The sequence below is a fragment of the Macaca mulatta genome, chromosome 5 (genome assembly GCF_049350105.2).
Source record: "Macaca mulatta isolate MMU2019108-1 chromosome 5, T2T-MMU8v2.0, whole genome shotgun sequence".
NCBI lineage: Eukaryota > Metazoa > Chordata > Mammalia > Primates > Cercopithecidae > Macaca > Macaca mulatta.
Genome location: NC_133410.1, coordinates 130327380 through 130341144, shown reverse-complemented (window position 1 = coordinate 130341144; position 13765 = coordinate 130327380).

Genomic DNA, 13765 nt, shown 5'->3' with positions numbered 1-13765 from the left:
AATTTTAGGGTCCTGCATAGCAGATATATAAATAATTACTGATTTACCAGACCCAAGAAACCCAAAACCGTATTAACTGCAGGGATAACAGAACCAGACCAAGGTTAAGAAAAAATCCGCAAAAAGTATAGGATAGCAGTATCAGGTACTTCTGAAACTGGAGATTGGTTTGGGGTCTGAAATAAAGAGGGCTGAGTGAAAGCTGCTTACAAGGCATTTAGATCCCTAGAGTCCTTCACCCACCACATGCTGCTGGCAAGTGCCCTTCTCCCACCTGGCAGGAATTTGGAATTGTATTCTGGGCAAAATGTATAAAGGAGGGACTCTAAATGGAGATGATGAGTATCTTATACAACAAAGAGGGATTAAATGACCTTATGCAAAATCAATGCCGAATATACAGATACTCCCCTCCTGGAAAGTTGGCAGCCAGATTCCCACCCTCTGGGAAGGGGATGGAAGTCCCTTCTCTGGGGAACTTGACCAATGCAAGAGAAAAGATTTAATAATATTGACTCTGGAGTTTTTCTCCAAGAAGGCTCCTATATTAGTCCTTTCTCATGCTTCCATAAAGGACCGCCTGAGACTGGGTTATTTATAAAGGAAAGAGGTTTAATTGACTCACAGTTCTGCATGGCTGGGGAGGCTTCAGGAAACTTATAATAATGACAGAAGGGGAAGCAAAGATGTCCTTCTTCACATGATGGCAGCAAGGAGAAGTGCCAAGCAAAAGGGGGAAAAGCCCCCTATAAAGCCATCAGATCTCATGAGAACTCACTATCACGAGAACGGCAGCATGCGGGTTAATGCCCCCATGATTCAATTACCACCCACTGGGTCCCTCCCACAACACACGAGACTTATGGGAACTACAACTGAAGATGAGATTTGGATGCTGACACAGCCAAACCATATCAATCCCCAAAGGTTGCTTCACAATAATACCCCACATCTACAAACCCTGCCCATGTGCTCTGAAATTCCAATCAGCATTTTAGTGCTGCACTCTTTATCACAAACTGATTGCCAAGTAGTAATACACACCTGGGAATGGCTTTAACATAGAAGATAAAAAAAAAAAAAAAAAAAAAAAACCCAACTAACAGACAAACAAAAATGTAAATAAGAAAAGAATGGAATAAAAAAGAAAAATTCAGAGAACTTAAAGAACTCTTAGAAATTAAAAATGCTAAGGGAAAGTGAAAACACAATAAAAGGTTGGAGGACAATGTTGAGGACATCTCCAAGAAATTAGAAGAAAAAGACCACCAGATAGTAAATTGGGCACACAAGATAACAGAAGCAGAAGTCAATCTAGAAAGTCTAAAATATGAATAGTAGAGGATTCAGAAAGAGAGAACAGAAAAAATAATGGGTGAAATCCTCAGAATAATTCTAGAAGAATCTTCCCAGGACTGAAAGATGTGAATTGCCAGAATGAAAGGATCCACTTAAAACCCAGAATATTGGATGAAAATATTTTCACACCAAGGCTCATGGTTCTAAAATATCAGAAGAGTGAGGACAAAAATATTGTACTGACTTTCAGAGAAAGAAACCAATCACATACAAAAGATCAGGCATCAGAATGGTTTGGATATCTCAACAGAAACACTACAGCAAGCACAAAAAATTCTGAAAAGATATTATTTCCAACATAGGATTGTATAACCAGTCAAACTGTCAAATCAATAGAAGGATAAAATAAAGACATTTTTATATATGCAAAGTCTCAAAACATGTGCCTTTCCCACACCATTTATTAAGAAGCTATAGGAGGATATGCTGTATCTAAATAAGAAAGTAAGCCAAGAAAGGGAATACAGGAAATAGGTGATTCAGCTTTGGTGAGAGACAAAAAGAATCTCCAGGAGGATCCTGAAAGGAGATCTCATGTGTACAGCTATGGAACAGACAGAGAGTGACCAATCCACATTGCAGCAGAGGGATTCAAAAGATGAGTATGTTCATTTGTTTATTCACTGATTATATACTGAGTTCCTACTAGGTGCCAGACACTCTTCTAGGCACTTAGCATGCATCAGTGAACAAAGAAGACAAAAATATCTGCCCTCATGTGACTATGTTCTATTGTGGGGGGTAGAAAACAAACTATACACAATAAGCAAGTAAATTATATAATGTGTTAGAAAGCGTTTGGTGCTCCAGAATTGTTTTTAAATAATAGAGATGTGTAAGATGATTGAGTATGTTAGGGGTAGTGGGTAGGGGCAGTTCATAATATTAAATAGGACAGTCTGGGTAGGACTTACTGAGAAGGAAAGATTTGAGCAATGAGTTGAAGGAGCTATTTGGCCAAGTAGATATTTGGGATAAGAGTGATCTTGGTTGAAGGAACAGCTAGAGCAACTCCTTAAGGTGGGAGCTCATCTGGCATCCTGGTATGATCGAGAGACTGCAAAAGAGTCACCGAGGCTAGCATAAAGTTAGCTGTATTTTGAGAATGTCAGACAAGCAGACGAAGGAGTCTTTATGGGTTACCATGGTGACTTTAACTTTTATTCTATGTGAAATAGGAAGATGTTTTGAAAGCTTATGAAGAGAGGAGTCACATGATCTGACTTACATTTTAGAAGGACCACTCTGTTTAGATAGTTTGCCGTTGCGCAAGAGTTTGGATTTTCTAATGAATTGTTTTTGGCATGTGAGAGCAAAGAGTTAGGGAGGAGACCAGAGTTTTGGCATGAGTCCCTGGAAGGATGGGTTATTATCAACTGAAATGGGGAAAGCTAAATTTGGAGCTGATATTTGCATATGAGGGGAGTTTAGATGTTCTTCTTGGACATTTGGATTTCATATACCTATTAGAAATCTCAATGGAAATGTCAAGAAGTCTGAGTCAGGAGTCTGTGAAAGAGATCTGACTTGGTGATGCATTTTTTGAGGGTTGTCATCAATGATGTAACTACTGCCATTGAGTTATCTTTTAAAGGTGAGGACAAAGGTCATATGATCTTGATCCCACTTTTCATCTGCACTAGGCATGTCCTTACTTGTGCTGGTGACATTTCTACTTTCCCCTTCATGTCCCACTGCTTGGATCAGCTGAGGACATTTCCACATATCAACACACAGAAGTGTTTTGTCCTAAACTTCCCCTGGGAACCAGCATTTGGCATTATGAACATAGAAGAAAACAATTTGAGAAATCTACTATTTCTGACTATCGTTAAGCCAGTGTCTCATGCTTAGTTCATAATATAGTTCTGTCAGACAACCCAACTGCAGGAGCCCAGTGGTTCCCAGGACTCACTCATACACTGCCAATTGAATTCCCCAGAAAGGAATGATAAACTCTCAGCGAAGATGAAATTTCACTGTGACCCAGAGCTGTTCCATTTAGCTTTCTCCTGGGAGCTTTTATCTGATGGTGGCAATATTGCCATTTCCTCATACAGCTGAGTTTATGCTTTCTATTTATTTATTTTTTTAAAAAAACTAAAGATTAGAGATTCTTACATGGTTAGTAAAACCATAAGTAAAAGCAAAGAAGTAATTAAGATAAAGTCTTGTCAGTGGTCATTTCCTGGGAGTGCTGGGGAATACATTTGAGAAGACGCGCATGGGGAACTTCTAAGGAATTGGGTAATCTTTTTCACTTGGGTGATAGCTTCCTGAGTATTAATTTTGTCATTATTCTTTAACTGTACATAAATATTTTATACCCTTTTCTCCATGCATGATATAGTTCACTATAATGATTAAATTAAAAATGACCAGAAAAAAGAGAAACATAAAAGAGTGAATTTCTAGCAGAGTTGAGACAACAGTAAAAGCAGAAGAAAATCTCTACTGTGAATGCACATACCCAAGGGCTGCCATGAATAGAGGATTCTAAGGGCAGCTTGGGTATAGCCATGGCTGCTGTTTTCCCCATGTGGTTCTAGTAACGGTTGTCAAATTGGGTCAGCAGGTAGTAAGAATAGGGATTAAGCATGGGACAGAAAAATGGGGTGACAAATTGGGAAAGTTCATCCCCTTCTCCTCCCTGGAATATACAGAGTAACTGGCAATATGGCAAGGAAACTGATTTCCAAAAAAAATGAAACATATGTCTGCTGGATTCTAGGACTTCTGGCATGAGCATTAGCACACCAGAATAATAACATTTTCTTTATTTGGTATGTAGGGGTGGATAGGAAGAATGTATCAGTCAGAAAATGTTAGGTGACAAACTACCCCAAAATTTTGTGGCTTAAACTAGCAACCATTTATTTTATCTGGCAATTTGAGGTAGGCTCAGCTGAGTGGTCTGGTCTTGGTTGGGCTCATTTATACATTTGAAGTACATTACTGGGTCAGTTGAGGGGTGGATGAACTAGGATGGCCTAGGTTGGATGCCTCATCTCTGCTCCTTATGGTAACTCGTCCTGTCAGGCTATTTTAGGATTGTTTACATGGCAGCTGGCTAGCCTTCCAAGAGTGAGCAAGAGCTTGCCAGGTTTCTTGAGGCCTAGGTTGGAACTGGTACATCAGCACATTTATTGACCTTTATTGGCAAAAGCCAATTACAAGGTCTTCCCTGATTCATGCAGTAAGGAAATTGACTCCCTCTCTTTGTGGAAGAAATTGCAATGTCATATTGCAAGGGATATACACACAAGGAAAGGAATAGGTGCAGTGATTTTTGCAAATAATATTTTATGGAAGTGTCTCCATCTCCTCTGATTTTTTTCCCCACCTACACATCCTAAAGAAAGACCCTACCCATGTGCTCAGAGTGCGCAGTCCCACTCCTATGCAAGGAAGCATACTGTAAGGGAGAATGAGTTTAAACAATGACAGAGGAAACCCACATCATCTATGTATCTTAATTAGCATAGTTCTCATTTGTATCTGTGAACAGACTATCCAGGGATATCAAATATTTGAGGAAAATCAGCAGCCCAAAAGAGAGAAAAACAAAAATGAACAAGCAGATGCCTGATCCCAGCACCAAAAGATAAGATCAAAGGACAAAATAACCAATTCGAATTTTTCTATTTTCAGAGAGATATTTATTGGCAAATCTAACAAAATTAACTAATGTATAAATGTATGCATATAGTAAAAAATCAAATTATATGGCAGTTCCTATTGTATATCCTGGCCCCAGTTCTCCTTCTCAGAGAGGATCACTGTTACCTATATCTTACTTATTCTCCCAGAATTGTACCTCTGAGACATTTGAGGTGCAATGTCTGCCTGTTGTGAGGAAAGATCAATCAGAAAATAAGAATGTGTTTTTGGAAACTGGAAAAATAAGGTACTCTGAATTAAAATATATTCTATAGGGGTATAAATAGATACTGGTATATGTAGATATAGAAGGACCTAAAATAAAATTTGAAGAAGTCATTTTTTAATATGGAGCAAAAGACTAACAGAAGAAAAATAAGAGAAAAATTACTGAGAGAGCCATAGATGATCAGTCTAGGAGGTCTATCTTTTACATCAATTATAGAAAATTAGTTGGAAGAACTAATAAGAGAAATAGAAGAAAATTCATGTAATTAAAAAAACGATTTGAAGTTTCTCTGCTGAAAAGTTCAGCAAGTGCTGAACAGGATAAATAAAAGAACTGCAATTCTTGGACACAACCTTATAAATTTCAGAAAATCAAGGAAAACAATAAGAATCTGAGTATGGCGGGTAGAGGAATGAGCAGAGCTTTTGTTTTGTTTTGCTTTTAATAAAATGTCACATCAGCAACCCACGATACTAAAAGAAATGAACCAATGCTGTCAAAGTTTCGAGGAAAACTGCTTTTGAATCTATAATCCTATACTAAACTCTAAAAGTTTTTCCTGGGAACATTTATTTACCTAGTTGCAGTGCGGAAATAGAGTCCTGCCAGGAATTTTCACACCCATGGGGTATGAAGGACAAAGTTGAAATTTGTAGGTACCAAAGTACAATGACTTGAGGCGCAAAATCCCAAAGAGGATAGAACCACAGGTGAGCTCCAAATATTTGTGTGATCTCCTCTCGAGGCATCTGGTAACTCCTAACTTGTGCAGGAGAAAGCAGTAGCTAGAAGACTAAGGACCTGAGCAAAGATTTCAGCAGCCATATGGTGCTGGGAAGGGGGAGACCCAGGTAGACTGGGGTTGGTGGAAACTTCAGGCTTTGATTTGATCCACAGAAGGCTGCCTCCTAGGAGTCAGGGCATGTATAAGTTTCCTATGGCTGCCATAACAGATTACTATTGAGTGTGTGCTTTAAAGCAACAGAAATTTATTCTTCCACGGTTCTGGAGGCCAGAAATCTGAAATCAAAGTGTCAACAAGGCCATGCTCTCTCTGAAGACTCTAGGAGAGGATGATTCTTCCTTACCTCTTCCTGGCTTGGGTGGCATTTGGCGATCCTTGGGGTTCCTTAACTTGTACTATCATCACTCCAGGCTCTGTCTCTGTTGTTATGTCATGTTCCTGTGTCTTAACACAGTCCCTCAAATAACACAAGTCAGTGTATTTAGAGCTCACTCCAATCCAGTATGACCTCACCTATACATAATTCTTCATTTCCATTAGTATTATTAGTGCTCACTCCTCCCCATCCTTCCTTCCAACCCCAGACCTAGACTCTGACATTTAATATCATTTAATCAAATGACATCAATATTAGGAAAGAAGAGACTTCTCACTATGACTCCTTTCCAATCCTCTGTTGACAAACACCATTACCAGGAATAGCAATGCTGTCAAGATGCTGCCCATATTCCGTAGATGCTCTCATTTTAATGTGGTCCAGATAAATTTTATCTGCCAGTACCATCATCTCTGTGCCCATGTATGAGATAGACTAAAAGCGCTACTATGCCCTCAGCCTAGCAGCTCTCAATCACTGACAGATAGGAGTTGGTGTATGTGTCCCAGCCCTCTTGCCTCTCTTATTGGATAGTTCTGTGGCATGTGTTTCTCAGAGGTTCTACATGGGATACCCACTGCAGTGGCTGGCTTAGTTAAGCATCATTTATTGATTGCCTCCTTCATCCTGTGTCACTTCTCACTTCATGGACATCGTCCTATGCACCTCCCAAATTCATTTGAATTTTTGTCTCAGGGTATACTTCAGGGAGAACCCAAGTAAAGACACTGAGACATACGTTATTATTGTAAGTTGTCCTGAGTTGAAAAGGATAGAGTTGTTGGCTATTTTAACTTTACTTCACTGAAGATGAAAGAAAGGTAGATGCTGGAAATTTTGGGGTGCTGTCTTAAAGAACCTTGAACACCTTCATCTGATATACACATAGATATCTTAGATTTCTTATCAAAGCAATTAAACTAAAGTACATGACATCTTCAATAGGACATTTTCACAGTTTCAGGCTTTCTGAAGGGTGGTGTTGGTATCACAAATGGGTAAAGAGCAAGCATTTTGCTCCTTAAGCATCAGAGCGAGAAGGACTAGGTAAATGTAATTTATTGATTGAAAGTCTCTCTGCTATCTTGTTCCTGCAGGAAAAGTGCTGACTTTGATAACTACCTGGAATTAATGGCCTGTAGCCCCCAGGGTCACTGTGTATTTTTCTTTTTAAGTACAAAAGGAAGCAAAATAATTGATAGATGAAAAAGTAAACTACTGCTTCAGATGTGACACTTCTCCACACACAGCCTCAAAATAACGACTATGACAAAAAAGTTCCATACCCAAAGCAAGATTTCTGGCAGAAGGAGTTGAGGAAGATAAATTTTTGAGGAAACATATGTAAGGATTTGGTGTTTGAATTCCTTTAGTAATCATGCTTTCTCTACGAGGCCATCAACGCTAATACAATCAGGTCTCACAGCCATGTTTCTTTGTTTTCACTGCAAATCCAGGGCTTTGGGTCAATCATCATAGCCTGGCTCTTGTCCCACTTTGTTGTATATATCCTGTGATTGTGACCCACTCCTTTCAGTGTACCTCCTTCATCCTTCCATTTTCTGTGGAATTTAAACAAACTTCCTTATTTTCTCAACTTTTTCTCTGAATGCTTATTTCTCTATTGTCAATAAATCTTTGCTCTCATCCGAGGACAAAGTCTGTAAGAAGAGCTGTTATTTTTATAGCGTCATTGCCATATAATTGATATATAACAAATTGCACATGCTTAAATTGCCCGCTTTTGTCAGTTTATGTATATGTATACACCCACGAAACCATCACAAGATAATGAGCATATCTATCACCCCTGAAAGTTTCCTCACATTTATTTATACTCCTATCTTTCCACTCTAAAAAAACAATAAAAATGACATAGTTTAATATCAGACACTGATGAGTGCTCTGTAGAAGATAAAGTAAAGGGGAAATGTAGTGAATGCTCAGAGGTGGGGGGCTATGGGGGATGCGGGAAAAGTGTCACCTGAGAAGGTAATTATATTTCAGAAAAGAATTCAATGAAAAGAAAGAAACCTGTCATGTATTGACCTAGGAGAAGCAAGACCTAGGCAGAGGGAATGGCAAGGGCAGAGGCCCTCAGGAGTAAGCATGCTTGATCAGTGTGGCTGGATACAGGATGAATTTGGAAAGGCAGGCAGATCCCAGATTGTGTATGAATTTATAGACCATTGTAGCGAATTTGGACATTATTCTGAATACAATGGAAAACCACTTTGGAGACTTTATGCAAGAAATGACATGATGTGATTTGTGTGTTTTTGTTGTTATTTTGATGTTAATCGCCCTGTCTGCTCTTTAAAGAATAAGGAGCAAGAAATTTAGGATAGAAAAAAAGACTAGCTCCTAACTTATGCTGACTGGTTGGATTTCAAGTCAGTCAGGTAAACTAGCATGAAGAGAGAGTGGGAGAAAATGTTGGAGAATTAGAAACACAAAGAGTAGGTTGGCATGGATTTATATGAGTGAGAGATTGGTGACAGAAGGAGAGCCCACAGGAATGTTAGTATGGAGAGAGAGAGAGAGAGTGAGAGAGCAAGCATGGAGAAAATAATACAATCGTGATCTCAGAGAAAGGTTTCCAGATCCAGCCTTTTAAATTTGGTCTGAATCCAGGACACAGTAGGGAGGGGCAGGGGCTTTAGGAACGTTTTGTGAAACACTGGGACATAAACATTGATGCCCAGGGAACAAAATGTGACATTGGGAAGTGAGTATTCTCTTTGCTTTCTGAGAGGCTTGAGTTCAGTGCTTTGAGTTCAATGCTTTGAGTTCTTGGGTGGAGGGGTTGAGTTCAATGTTTTGAGAATTAGAGTATACTTGGAAGCAACAGAGGCTGAACAATGCTGTGGGGAACACAGTGCTCCCAAAGGTGGGGGATGGAATAGATGGAGGCTTTAGGGGATTTCAGACACACGACTCAGTTTATTTCTGAGCACGAGTCACTCTTGAATCTGTGAAAAATAACTGGTGAAACATGAAGGGACCTGGAGTAGCTACATTAGAGGATAGAAACAGACATCTCCATGATTACTAACATGCGAAGCTAGGGAAGCCCTTCAATGGCTCCTTATTGCACTTGGAATAAAGACAAGGCATCAATCCTACATAAAAGGGACCCTATTTACCTTTCCTCCCTCTTCTGCTTTCCTCAAATTGTATAAACCAGTCACATGGCTGTCTTCCAGTCCTTTAAGTGCATCTGGCTCTCTTACCAGCTGGGCCTCTTTGAATGCTGTTCACTCTGCCTTGACATCCTTTCCCTTTCTTAGCTTGGTTAATTACTACTTATTGTTAAAATCTTACCCTTTGAGGCTACTTTTCCCAGAATGCATTTTCCAGCATTATTCTCTGGGTTATGCCCTCCCCATCTATGCTTCCATGGAGCCTCCAAATACTCCTAAATATATTCCCATAGCACCTACCATATGGGAAATGTATATTTATTTAGTTTAACCCTTACTAGAATGAAAACTTTGTAAGAGCAGGGATTGGATCTGTGCCTTGTTCACCTCTGTATCTTTAGTCTCTAGCATAGTTCCAGGAACTCAGTAGAGGCTCAAAAATATTTAGTGAAGGAAGAGAAGGTAGAAACTTAAAAAGGAAGGGAGGAAAGAGAGGAGAGTTTACAAGTAAGGAGTAGGAAACAAAAAATAATAGTAATACTTCATTTGGGCATTAAAGATGACTCTTGATAATAACAACAAAATCCCTCTACCATCCTCTTTTACTCACATGAATGTTTATGGTGGTGTTATTTATAATAGCTAAAAAATGGAAACAACCCAAATGATAAATGGCTAGACAAAATATGGTATATCTATGTAAAGGAATATTATTCAGCAATAAAAAGGAATAAACTACATAAAGGAATACATGCTACAACTGGATGAACCTTGTGAACATTCTGCTAAATAAAAGAAGACAGACACAAAATTTCACTTATTATATAATTATATTTACATGAAATGTTCAGAATAGGCAAATCTATAGAGACTGAAAGTAGATTAGTGGTTTCCAGGAGTTGGGGAGAAAGATAGTGGACGTGATTGTTAATGGGTATGGGGTTTGCTTTTAGGTTAATGAAATTGGTCCAAAATTAAATAGTGATGATGGTTGCAAAACTGTGAGTATACTAAAAGTCACAAAATTATTTAATTTAAATGGGTAAATTTTATGGTATGTGAATTACGTCTCAATAAAGCTATTATTTTTAAAAATATGGATGTCAAGAACTTGGAATACTGGTGTAATTATGGCTTGGCAGACTCAAATAGTGTTACTTCCCTTCTCCAATCAAACAACTTGGCTTCAGACTCTGTAAAAGTAGGATTCTGAAAGACTGGATGAATTTTACTGTCTTTCAAAAGTTAACATTATGTTATTGCTTATAAATGAATTCAACTCCAGTGAAATGGAAAAAATAGATAAAAGGAAAAAAATCAGTACAATTCTACTATCAAAACCACCCATTTAATCTTCAGATAATTTAAAATAAAGTTTGATATTGAAAAAAAATTCCAATAGTCATAGCTACTTTACAGCTCCCAAAAGTAAACACTAATAGTGACCCCAAATTGTATTAACTTATAAAGAAAATGCTACACTTTCAAAAATAAGACTTCCTGTTTTGGGGAGTCAATGCATTTGGAATGCAACATCTTCCAGAACAACACAGAGTCCATAGGGAAATATGGTCATCTACACACAGGCTCAATGTATACAAACAGAAGAAAATTTAATATTTATAGAAAGCCACACAATATGGAAAGCTTTGCTCATTATATGGCAAAATAGCTGATAGGAAGAAGCACCAACTGTCACCACTTATTCAACAAATGTGTTCTATAAGTTTAGTGGAACATATTCAATAACAAACTCTGGCTTATCGAATTGCATCAGGAGCAACGGCAGATGAGTAATTCATGCTCTCTGAGAAGGAAATCACAAGGCTAGTATTCTTAGGGGCTTCATATCATTTCTCTCCAAATTACTTTTGTATTATGCCCCTGGCACTAGTGTTCACAGATGGTCTTCTACATAACACTCACACTGAAGCAAACATTTTAATAAGCATTAGAACTAAGCAAGAAGGGAGGAGGAAAAAAATCAGGGAAGATGGAGTTCAAAGAAAGAGTGAAAGCAAGATAGAGAATCACAGAATTAAAATACTATTTTGCATAATGCTATCATCAATAACAATAAAAATGGCTGGGCACGGTGACTCACGCCTGTAATCCCAGCACTTTGGGAGGTTGAGGCTGGCGGATCATGAGGTCAAGAGGTCAAGACCATCCTGGCTAACACGGTGAAACCCCGTCTCTACTAAAAACACAAAAAATTAGCTGGGGGTGGTGGCAGGCGCCTGTAGTCCCAGCTACTCGGGAGACTGAGGCAGGGGAATGGTGTGAACCCGGGAGGCGGAGCTTGCAGTGAGCCAAGATGGAGCCACTGCACTCCAGCCTGGGCGACAGAGCCAGACTCCGTCTCAAACAAACAAACAAACAAAAAGAATAACAATAAAAATATACTTGTATAACATGACATTGGAAATTTCTTAAAATTATAGCTACAATTATGTGCCATTGGAGGTTAGGTAGAGTCAGGCATAATTATATTTGGCAGACACAAAGGCATTTGTACTTGTCACTACTACTGACTTCCCAAGTGTGTTGGTTTCTGAGGTTTCTCCCTGAGCAGGCTGCTAAGCTGTGTTTACTATTCTTAAGATACTTCAAGGCCCCACTTAGCTCCTCAGGTTTTCTTAAATAAGTGACAGATGTGTGGACTCGGCAGCAACTAAGCCAAATGTCTTTGAAATGTCAACTGATAAATCAGCATCTATTCTCATGAGCTCTTATTGTGGCTTCCTATACTATAGGGGCAGGAAAGCTATAATGCATATTTTTAAAACGGGTTTTTGATGCAAATGGGGTTTCATGATTAAATGCACTGAAGTCTGATTTGGAAAATAGAAGGAAGATAGAAGCCACTTTCTTACTGCTTTTTATTTGGTCATTTTCTGCTGGCAAGCACAGTTAGTGAGATGTGAGTTTTCCTGTGGTAGTATTAGAATGCCCACACAATGGCTGCATGGTTGTCAAGAGACACTTGCTATTGGAGCGGCGATGGTTTCTTGCTTTATCACAGCTTACGATGATGCATTTTAAAATTCAGTTTTTCATAGACAGCTTCCTAATTGCTCACCTGTGTCAGAATTAGCAGCTCTACAAGTGTGTCATATCTATGATGTTCTGCTGGGGTTATTCTTGGAAGCTTAGAGTCAAAGCCCAGAGTTTGTTTATCCAAAGATTTTTTAAAGCACCTAATTCCCCTTATTAAATCTGTTTAAAATACCTAGAGAGGTTTTGAGTTACTGCACTAAGCACTCATACGCTAGCCAAGAGAGGTCATTAGTTTTATAAATGAGGCACTTTAGTAATTGCTCAACTTAGCTTGTAACATTTAGTGTAGAACAACGATCCAGGTTTTTATCTTCAAGTCTAATCCACAAGATCTGTTAGTAATATGGAAACTCCACATAATTTCAAGCATTGCGGTAGATGTATGCAAATATACATTTATTTATATATTGTGTTAGTCTGTTTGCATTGCTAGAAAGGAATATCTGAGGCTGGGTAATTTATAAAGAAAAGGGGTTTATTTTGGCTCATGGCTCAGCAGGTTGTACAGGAAGTGTGGCACCAGCATCTGCTTCTGGTAAGGGCCTCAGGAAGCTTACAATCATGGCAGAAGGTGAAGGGGGATGCTGTGTATCATGTGGTAGGAAAGGAAACAAGAGAGTGAAGAGGAAGTTCCAGGCTCTTTTAAATAACCAGATCTGGTGTGAACTCACAGAGCGAGAACTCACTGATTATTGTGAGGATGGCATCAAGACATTCATGAGAATCCACCCCCACGATCCAAACACCTCCCACCAGGCCCACCTCCAACACTGGGGATTATATTTCAACATGAGATTTGGAGGGGACAAACATCCAAACTATATCATTTAATCCCTGGCCCCCCAAATCTCACGTCCTCCTCACATTGCAATATGCATCATTCCTTTCCAATGGTCCCCCAAAGTCTTAGTCATTTCAGCATTAACTCAAAAGTCTAAAGCCTCACTTGAGACTCAGGGTAAGTTCCTTCTACCCATGAGCCTGTAAGATCAAAAACAAGTTATTTACTTCCAAAATATAATAGTATCATTGTATAATAGTATCATTGGGTCAACATTCCCCTTCCAAAAGAGAGAAATTGGCCAAAAGGAAAGTGCAACAGGCTCCATGCAAGTCTGAAACACAGCAGGGCAAACATTAAATCTTAATGTCCAAAATAACCTTGTTAACTCCATGTTCTGCATCCAGGACAC